This window comes from Babylonia areolata, chromosome 21 (genome assembly GCF_041734735.1).
Source record: "Babylonia areolata isolate BAREFJ2019XMU chromosome 21, ASM4173473v1, whole genome shotgun sequence".
Taxonomy (NCBI): Eukaryota; Metazoa; Mollusca; class Gastropoda; order Neogastropoda; family Buccinidae; genus Babylonia; species Babylonia areolata.
Window position 1 is genome coordinate 42,234,472 of NC_134896.1, and position 11,189 is coordinate 42,245,660.

General features: G+C 48.0%; 1 protein-coding gene across 1 annotated transcript in view; it reads right to left on the reverse strand.

Annotated features, from left to right (window-relative positions):
- LOC143296525 (thioredoxin domain-containing protein 16-like) overlaps positions 1 to 10,855 on the reverse strand; it is a 390,867-nt gene extending 380,012 nt beyond the window's left edge. Inside the window, exon 1 of the mRNA XM_076608527.1 lies at positions 10,846 to 10,855. The gene's annotated coding sequence lies outside the window, so the exon portion shown is untranslated. The remainder of the gene's footprint in view (positions 1 to 10,845) is intronic.
- Positions 10,856 to 11,189: the final 334 nt, after the last annotated feature.

Genomic DNA, 11,189 nt, shown 5'->3' on the forward strand with positions numbered 1-11,189 from the left:
AAATAGTGAGTCAGTCTATATTGTCAAAACAAACACACACACACACACAAAAAGAGGCAGAATTACAAAACACACACACACACACACACACACACACCTGTCACTTACGCTGTCTCAGTCATCCTATCACCTCTTCCTATTGCACCTCATGTACACGCACACACTGCACACTATTTTTTGCTGTTGTCTTGCTTCATAAAACAATGAAAAAATGTTAAACTCACACACACACACACACACACACACACACACACACACACACACACACACTCCAAAACACCTGCAAATAATATCCACACCAGCTGGACTTGAGAGCACACCACTGTACGTCAGTCCAAATGAAAGCGAAGCTGTGGCCACCCAGCCTGTTCGATAGATGTCTGCCGCACACAACCACCCTGCCAGTCACTTCACCATTGTTTTTCATCATCGGATCCAGGCCCGAGTTGCGTAGGCGGTGTGAGGGCGACATGACTTGGCCACACCAGGAAAACCCCGCATCACATGACGACCCACCAACAGTGTCAGGGGCAACAACCCTGCGTCTTCCCTGGCTTGGCTTTCGTCGGAGCACGGTGCAGGGACTTTGAAATCTTCGAATCTTTGAGCGCGGAAAGTTGAATAAAAAAGGCCCCGCTTCCTGCCTCAAATTGTTGAAATACTTGGGTAGGATGTGGTTCAGAGTTGTAGAATCTTTGAACCCTTCGTTTTCAGTGGGGAAAGCTGAATGTTTCTGGCTTTCTGTCGATTAATTATTTCGTAGAATATGGAACAGGATTCGGTTGTTGTTTTTTTGTTGTTATTGTTTTTATCTTTGAACCGGCTTTCAACTTCAGCGCGGAAACTTTAATAAAGCGGTCTTCTTTTTCTTCATTTTTCCTCGCTGTTAAAACACGGGGTTTTTTCCCCCTTGTTGCAGGAAGCCGAGATGAAAGAGATCCCTTTTCCTTCTTTTCAGCTGAAATGCGTTCGTAGAATGTGATGCATGGACTGCTTGAATGTTTGAATTTTATACATTAAGTTTCATTTAGCGGGGAGTTATAAACAACAACAAACAAACAAACAAAAGCCATCTTTTGTTCGCTGTTCATTTTTTTAGTGGCAATGTTTTGTTGAGGATCAGTTTACAGAGTGTGGCGGTGTGGTGATGTATCATGACAGTGTGGCGGTGTGGTGATGTATCATGACAGTGTGGCGGTGTGGTGATGTATCATGACAGTGTGGCGGTGTGGTGATGTATCATGACAGTGTGGCGGTGTGGTGATGTGTCATGACAGTGTGGCGGTGTGGTGATGTATCATGACAGTGTGGCGGTGTGGTGATGTATCATGACAGTGTGGCGGTGTGGTGATGTATCATGACAGTGTGGCGATGTATCATGACAGTGTGGCGGTGTGGTGATGTATCATGACAGACTGTGGCGGTGTGGTGATGTATCATGACAGAGTGTGGCGGTGTGGTGATGTATCATGACAGACTGTGGCGGTGTGGTGATGTATCATGACAGACTGTGGCGGTGTGGTGAACATCATGACAGAGTGTGGCGGTGTGGTGATGTATCGTGACAGTGTGGCGGTGTGGTGATGTATCATGACAGTGTGGCGGTGTGGTGAACATCATGACAGTGTGTGGCGGTGTGGTGATGTATCATGACAGTGTGGCGGTGTGGTGAACATCATGACAGTGTGGCGGTGTGGTGATGTATCATGACAGAGTGTGGCGGTGTGGTGAACATCATGACAGAGTGTGGCGGTGTGGTGATGTACCATGACAGAGTGTGGCGGTGTGGTGATGTATCATGACAGAGTGTGGCGGTGTGGTGATGTATCATGACAGTGTGGCGGTGTGGTGAACATCATGACAGAGTGTGGCGGTGTGGTGATGTATCATGACAGAGTGTGGCGGTGTGGTGATGTATCATGACAGTGTGGCGGTGTGGTGAACATCATGACAGACTGTGGCGGTGTGGTGATGTATCATGACAGTGTGGCGGTGTGGTGAAGTATCATGACAGTGTGGCGGTGTGGTGAAGTATCATGACAGTGTGGCGGTGTGGTGATGTACCATGACAGAGTGTGGCGGTGTGGTGATGTATCATGACAGAGTGTGGCGGTGTGGTGATGTATCATGACAGAGTGTGGCGGTGTGGTGATGTGTCATGACAGTGTGGCGGTGTGGTGATGTATCATGACAGTGTGGCGGTGTGGTGATGTATCATGACAGAGTGTGGCGGTGTGGTGATGTATCATGACAGTGTGGCGGTGTGGTGATGTATCATGACAGTGTGGCGGTGTGGTGAACATCATGACAGAGTGTGGCGGTGTGGTGATGTATCATGACAGAGTGTGGCGATGTATCATGACAGTGTGGCGGTGTGGTGATGTATCATGACAGTGTGGCGGTGTGGTGATGTATCATGACAGTGTGGCGGTGTGGTGATGTATCATGACAGAGTGTGGCGGTGTGGTGAACATCATGACAGAGTGTGGCGGTGTGGTGATGTATCATGACAGTGTGGCGGTGTGGTGATGTATCATGACAGTGTGGCGGTGTGGTGATGTATCATGACAGTGTGGCGGTGTGGTGGTGTATCATGACAGTGTGGCGGTGTGGTGAACATCATGACAGAGTGTGGCGGTGTGGTGATGTATCATGACAGACTGTGGCGGTGTGGTGAAGTATCATGACAGAGTGTGGCGGTGTGGTGATGTATCATGACACAGTGTGGCGGTGTGGTGATGTATCATGACAGAGTGTGGCGGTGTGGTGATGTATCATGACAGAGTGTGGCGGTGTGGTGATGTATCATGACAGAGTGTGGCGGTGTGGTGATGTATCATGACAGTGTGGCGGTGTGGTGATGTATCATGATGCACGAGGCAGGCGACACAATGTGTCAAGTTCAATGAACGTTTTGCAGCCGGGCCTGCGAAGGAAGAAAATGCTATGTGTTCAGTCTTGTGCAGCAAAGTTCTGACTGACTGTGGACTTCTTCACGCTGGCCAAGCTCACCTTGGGTGACAGCTAGTGGCTTCTAAGGGCCTGCTCACACAACGCAATCCTGTGGCTTCTAAAGGCCTACTCACACCTTTCAGTCTTTGGGCCACACACCCACGAAGACCGCTGCAACGTACACCCGCTGTGCGTTATACAAAACTTCAACCTCCAGCACTGTCAACACAGTCACAGTATCTCCAGAGTCTCAAAAAATCATAACAAAGACATGCCGAGAGGGATTTCGACACAGGATTCCCGCGGCAAATAGATTCTATGAGTTCACAGTACACACGCCATCCATGCACTTCAAAAGATCAAAATCAATAAACAAATCAGAAATACCAATAGACATTCTGGTAGCACATCTGAACTCCATAGCAGTGCTGACAAATATTTCAATGTTCCATCCTGTCCCCAGTTCACTTGGAGCGCCACAATCAATTGTCCATGCCACACGGCCTGATAACTTCAGACTCAATTCACCAAGTCCGGTTAACTGTCCTTCCTTTAACAAAGGGAAGTGTCTCCACATCGAAAACATTGGGCTAAATAATGCCTCGCATTAAATTGACGTCTTGACGTCTGCCAAGTGAACACCACCGTCCACCTCGGCTTGTAGTCCTTGTGCCCTCTCTAGACGCCCAGAGTATACCAGCTGGAGTGAAGGTCGTCCTCTGCAACGTGGCCAACTGGTGTACCACAGCCAGTGGGACTGAAGCCACGCTCAGAGGAAAAAGGAGGGGAAGGGAGATGCGGAAGAAGCTGACAGACCGTGATAAACAACAATGGTTGTCTCTGCCCTGTTCAAACTTCATTGCTACTGAGACAGTGATAAACAACAATGGTTGTCTCTGCCCTGTTCAAACTTCATTACTACTGAGACAGTGATAAACAATGGTTGTTTCTGCCCTCTTCAAACTTCATTACTACTGAGACAGTAATAAACAACAATGGTTGTCTCTGCCCTCTTCAAACTTAATTACTACTGGCGGGGTTTAAAACCGATATCTCAATCAAAATTTGATCATTTTGATTCACCACACATTTTCCTATTCTGACTTGGTGATTTTTTAAATAAAAACAGCCGAAAGTAGAAATGATACACTTTGAATACAACCACTGAACTCGTTCAGAAAACAAAGTTTTCTTTTGCAATCCATGGCACCAAAAATATTCTAAGTTATTTCAATGTTCATTTCGACAACCTAACTTCCACTAATGTCAAACGCCTATGTGTAACTCTGTCCAATAATTTTCTCTCTCAGCTTGTCACAGAACCAACACACAGATCTGGCCATACGCGGTGACTGATGCCATGATTGCGTCAGTGACTGTAACTGACGAACTTTCTTCCGACCATTCTGTTGTATTCTCGCTTAATATTTTAAAACCTACCAGAACCAAAAAATCCGTTACTCGTCACAACCTGAAATCCATTAACACTTTTTCTTCTCAAACTGCTGAACGTCTTTCCAAAATTTCTTCCCGTACCGACGTCTCTACACATTACAACACTGTCCTCTCTCAACTGCTGGATGAACATGCACCCCCCACTACCCGCATGCTCCCTGATAGGCCTTCCGCCCCATGGCACACACAAGACATTCGACTTGCAAAACGCAAACGTCGCCCATTGGAACGGCGATGGCGATCAACAAAACTTAAAGTCCACAATCAAATCTTCCGAAAACAAATAAAGTCAAACATATGATCTCATCAGCAAAGACAAACTTCTTTTCTTCTCAAATTCTCGATGCCACATCCACCAAATCTCTTTACTCTGTCATGTAAAATTTTCTCGGTACTGCAAAAAATATTCCTCTTCCTTCCACCTTCACTTATCTGAACTCCCCAATGTCTTCTCCTCTTTCTTTTTCGACAAAGTCCAAAATATTCGTCCGAGCTGGGACCAGACGTTTTTCCAACCTGCTCCTCAGTTCAACGGCACCCCTCTCCATTCCCTCAATCCATTTACTGAAACTAAAGTCCATGAAATCGTGAAAGAAATAAAATCACGTGAGCTCGATCCTATACCAGCCTCTGTCTTTTCCCATGGCGTCTCGACGCTTCTCCCCACAATCACCAATATTGTCAACTCATCCCATCTCACCGGAACGTTTCCATCCACTTTCAAAACTGCAATCGTCCGGCCTCCCATTTCAGTCTGCCTATCATGCTGACAGTCTCATCCAACCTTTTCAGTCTGCCTATTGTGCTGACCACAGCACTGAAACCACTCTTCTCCACATCCTGAATAATCTACTGCTTGCGTCCAACTCAGGAAAAATTTCCCTTCTCACTCTCCTCGACTTGTCAGCCGCCTTTGACACGATAGACCATCCTTCTTTCAAGTCTTCATTTTACATTTGGTATCAACGGCACTGTTCTAAACTGGTTCAAATCTTATCTCACTGATCGATTCCAGTCTGTCATTGATGATAATTTCCAGTCTTACCCCGTTGAAATCGAACATGGAGTTCTACAGGGATCTGTTTTAGGCCCAATACTCTTCACACTGTACACTGCTCCTCTCACTGAAAGTATCAACCACTACAATGTTAGTCATCATTCCTATGCAGGTCATACTCAACTCCAGAAGAGTGATACCCCTGAAAAATTGTCGTCGCTCTTGTAAGAAAACACCCGAAGAAAACTGAAGCAATGACCATAGGAACTAAACAAAAACTCTCTTCCATCACAACTGACACAGTCAAACTTGGCAGTACACCCATCCCTCTTTCCAGTTCAGTCAGGAACCTCGGCGTTGTCCTTAACAACACACCGTCCATGCAAAAATTTATCAGTCAGACATGTCAATCCTGTTACTGTCAGTTGCGGCGCATCAGTTCCATTCGGAAATATCTGTCCACCGACGCAACATCTGGACTGGTCGTTTCTCTCATTCTCTCTCGGAAATATCTGTCCACCGACGCAACATCTAGACTTGTTTCTCTCATTCTCTCTCGCCTTGACTGCTGTAACTCTCTATTGTCTGGTTTGCCTGCTTCATCCATCCAGCCCCTTCAGCGCAAACAAAACTCTGCTGCCCGACTCGTCATCAGAAAGAAAAGATATGCGCACATCACTCCTCTTTTGCAACATCTCCATTGGCTCCCTGTCTCACACAGAATAAAGTACAAGATCAGCACTATGTTATAAATGTATTCACAAACCTGCCCCTTCCTATCTCTGTGGCTGCCTTCACCTCTACACTTCATCTCGCTCTCTACGATCGGCTTCGGATCCACTCTGTTTACGCATACCTAGATTCAAACACTGGCCGCCGTTCTTTCTGTCTCGGGACCTTGCAACTGGAATGAACTTCCTCTTTCGCTTCGTCAGGTCTCCGCACTCGGCTCTTTCAAGTCTGGCCTTAAAACCCACCTCTTCCCAAGATAGCCTGCCTTCCCTGTCTCTTCCTTGTCTTCAGTTTCTCCAGTTTTTGGAGTTAAGCATGCGCGTGAATGATTGGTGCGAAAGCGCATTGACTTGTCTCTGCACAAGATTCAGCGCTGTATAAATATCATTGTCATTATTGTCATTATCATTATTATTATAAAGTTCACTTACCGAATCAGCTGGCAATTCACGACCTTGACAGGTGGAGACAACGAATTTCCTCAACGTGACGATCTCGACACACTGTACTCTTGCATTTGAAAAAAAAAACAACAAAACGACATCAGTTTTTTGAATCAAACTCACTCAACCAACCAAACACAAAAATCTCGTGCAACTCGTAGCTTGGTCGCTGTGTTGACATAGGCAAGAAGCGAAAGCCACACATCAAAATCAAAACTTCCTAAAACATCGCTTCTTGACACTCTCTCTGTCTCTGTCTGTCTGTCTGTCTGTCTGCATCTCCCCTTGGTCTCTCTCTTTTTCTCTGAACGCTCGTGTGTATATGTGGGCATGTGCAACTTGCGTTAAAAAAAATCTAACAGTGTAGAGGCACGGATATTTCTCAGTGATCAGAATATCATTTCGGATAGAGAGGTTGGTTGGCAGGCAGATGGGCTGACTGACAGGCAGAGGCAGACAGAAGAACGGACAGAAGAACGACAAAGCCAGGCAGGTAGAAAGGCAGACTGACAGGTAAACATATAGACCAATAGACAGACAGACTGATAGAAATTTGCGTAAGTTGGCAGGTAGGTATTTACCTGAAAGATTCATACACACATTCATTCATCCATAAAGACAGACAGACAGCCACACGCGCGCGCGCGCGCACACACACACACACACACACACACACACACACACACACACACATATATATATATATAGAGAGAGAGAGAGAGAGACGGACAGACGAACTGGACGTCATCCTCAGTGGCTCCTTGATGAGCACTCAACCACCAAACCACCACTGTTGTTTCTCTGCCTTCTGCTTCACTGTGCTGATCTTTTCTGGCTGTGTCCCAGGTCAGTGCTGCTGTCCCATGGCTGATGCTGTCCTGCACGTCATGTCTGATGCTGTCCTGCACGCCATGTCTGATGCTGTCCTCCACGTCATGTCTGATGCTGTCCTGCACGTCATGTCTGATGCTGTCCTCCACGTCATGTCTAATGTCATGTCTGATGCTGTCCTCCACGTCATGTCTAATGTCCCATGTCTGATGCTGTCCTCCACGTCATGTCTAATGTCCCATGTCTGATGCTGTCCTCCACGTCATATATGATGCTGTCCTCCACGTCATGTCTGATGTCACGTCTGATGCTGTCCTCCACGTCATGTCTGATGCTGTCCTCCACGTCATGTCTAATGTCATGTCTGATGCTGTCCTCCACGTCATGTCTAATGTCACGTCTGATGCTGTCCTCCACGTCATGTCTGATGCTGTCCTCCACGTCATGTCTGATGCTGTCCTCCACGTCATGTCTGATGCTGTCCCATGTCTGATGCTGTCTTCCACGTCATGTCTAATGTCATGTCTGATGCTGTCCTCCACGTCATGTCTGATGCTGTCCCCCACGTCATGTCTGATGCTGTCCTGTCCTCCACGTCGTGTCTGATGCTCTCCTCCACGTCATGTCTGATGCTGTCCCCCACGTCATGTCTGATGTTGTCCCATGTCTGATTCTGTCCTCCACGTCATGTCTGATGCTGTCCCCCACGTCATGTCTGATGCTGTCCTCCACGTCATGTCTGATGCTGTCCTCCACGTCATGTCTGATGCTGTCCTCCACGTCATGTCTGATGCTGTCCTCCACGCCATGTCTGATTCTGTCCTCCACGTCATGTCTGATGCTGTCCCCCACGTCATGTCTGATGCTGTCCTCCACGTCATGTCTGATTCTATCCCCAACGTCATGTCTGATGCTGTCCTCCACGCCATGTCTGATGCTGTCCTCCACGCCATGTCTGATTCTGTCCTCCACGTCATGTCTGATGCTGTCCCCCACGTCATGTCTGATGCTGTCCTCCACGTCATGTCATGTCTGATGCTGTCCTCCACGTCATGTCTGATGCTGTCACATGTCTGATGCTGTCCTCCACGTCATGTCATGTCTGATGTTGTCCTCCACGTCATATCATGTCTGATGCTGTCCTCCACGTCATGTCTGATGTATTCCACGTCATGTCTGATGCTGTCCCCGAAATCATGTCTGATGCTGTCCTCCACGTCATGTCTGATGCTGTCAGTTCAGGAATCCTGCTGTCCTCCACGTCATGTCTGATGCTGTCCTCCACGTCATGTCTCGTGCTGTCCTCCAAGTCACGTCATGTCTGATGCTGTCGTCCACGTCACGTCATGTCTGATGCTGTCCTCCATGTCATGTCTGCTGCTGTTCTCCACGTCATGTCATATCTGATGCTGTCCTCCACTTCATGTCTGATGCTGTCGTCCACGTCACGTCATATCTGATGCTGTCCTCCACTTCATATCTGATGCTGTCCTCCACTTCATGTCTGCTGCTGTTCTCCATGTCATGTCTGATGCTGTCCTCCACGTCATGTCTGATGCTGTCCTCCACGTCATGTCTGATGCTGTACTCCACATCATGTCATGTCTGATGCTGTCCCCCACGTCATGTCTGATGCTGTCCTCCACGTCATGTCTGATGCTGTACTCCACATCATGTCATGTCTGATGCTGTCCTCCACGTCATGTCTGATGCTGTCCCCCACGTCATGTCATGTCTGATGCTGTCCCCCACGTCATGCCTGATGCTGTCCCCCACGTCATGTCATGTCTGATGCTGTCCCCCACGTCATGTCTGAGGCTGTCCCCCACGTCATGTCATGTCTGATGCTGTCCCCCACGTCATGTCTGATGCTGTCCTCCACGTCATGTCTGATGCTGTCCTCCATGTCATGTCATGTCTGATGCTGTCCTCCACGTCATGTCTGATGCTGTCCTCCACGTCATATCTGATGCTGTCCTCCATGTCATGTCATGTCTGATGCTGTCCTCCACGTCATGTCTGATGCTGTCCTCCACGTCATGTCTGATGCTGTCCTCCATGTCATGTCTGATGCTGTCCTCCACGTCATGTCTGATGCTGTCCTCCACGTCATGTCTGATGCTGTCCCATGTCTGATGCAGTCCTCCACGTCATGTCTGATGCTGTCCTCCACGTCATGTCATGTCTGATGCTGTCCTCCACGTCATGTCATGTCTGATGCTGTCCTCCATGTCATGTCTGATGCTGTCCTCCACGTCATGTCTGATGCTGTCAGTTCAGGAATCATGCCGCGTCACCAGGTGTGTGTGGCCGGGATGGCCTCGGTTTGGTTCAAGTCAAGAGTTCGCCAGATGACACTGGAAGAATGCTCCTGTCTGCAGTGTGTGTATATGTGTGTTTGTGTGTGTGTGTGTGTGTGTGTGTGTGTGTGTGTGTGTGTGTGTGTGTTTGTGTCTGTCTGTCTGGCTGTCTGTGTCTGTGTGAGTGAGTGTGTGTGTGTGTGTGTGTGCGTGCGTGCGTGCTTGTGTGTGTGTGTGTGTGTGTGTGTGTGTGTGTGTGTGTGTGTGTGTGTGTGTGTGTGTGTGTGTGTGTGTGTGTGTGTGCACGCGCGCGTGTGTGTGTGTGTATGTCCGACCCGTCGCCATTCTCTGTACCTGGATCTCAGCTTTCGCTGACTGTTGATGGAGCAGTCCATAGGATCTTTGTCTCTTTTTTCTCTCTTTTTTTTTTCTCTCCCCCCCCCCCCTCTTTTTTTTCGGGGGATTGTGAAAAGAAGCCTGTAGTTTATCCTATCACCCTCAGTAAAACATTCTTCTAGTTCCAGTTCCAGTTCTATTTCCTTGTACCTCTGCAGCTGACGTAACAGTCTGAGGCACTCGTTGAGGAATGTCTGAAGCATTCCTGTGCTGGACTATGCCGCTCTCTTCAAGTCTCTGACCCGTGAAACAGCACTGGTTTCACACTGGATTTACACAGTCGAAGATTGGTATCGGTGGAAACGGCAGATCTTTAGCAAAGTGGGTGATGTACAAGAAATGTGTACCGTGTGTTTCAGTCCCGGCTTGAATGTCTTCGTCGGTGACCCCGTCTTGCTGGTCACACAGCTGAGGTGAACCAACTGGTCCACCGCCCAACACGGTTTATCTCCATGGTGATGGCTTCATGCTGGCTGACGTTTATTCCCACGATGAGTTTGGTCTTTTCCTTGATAGTTGGCTGTCAGTCCTATGTGCTTTAAGGTTTCTAACAGTGCACCAACCACTCTTTCTACTGTGTGTTGTAAGTGGTGAGTCAAAAGAGCCAAATCGTCCAGCCCATTCAGATCGTCTATCGTCTACCATTGTCTACCAATTCCAGATCGTCCAGTTTCTTTACCAGTGTCTACTGGAGGCCTTTTCTGAACAGCCAGGTCACTCGGGTGACCCATTTAGAAAATGGTCGCAGGGATAGTGGACACCCTTGTTTCACACCATTTTTCACTGTGAGCGTTTCTGATACTTCCTGTCCTGTCCAGCTGTTTGGCCGTCTGCCACTGAGATGAGGGGTTGTCCCCCTTTTCTCTCTCACTGCATTGTTTCTATGTCGCTGCAGACTTCCATGTGTGTGTGGCAAAGAGAGTCTGTGTGCCTGCTGGTTCTGCATTCTGGTTGATACAACTCCCCTGCTCACCTCTGGCTTTTCTTTGCTTCACTCGCGAAATCCCACGACTCGGCGTTGGCCTGCTGTTTTTGATATCGGCATCTGATGGCCTGATTTGTTTGAAGCTCAGTCAGACAGAT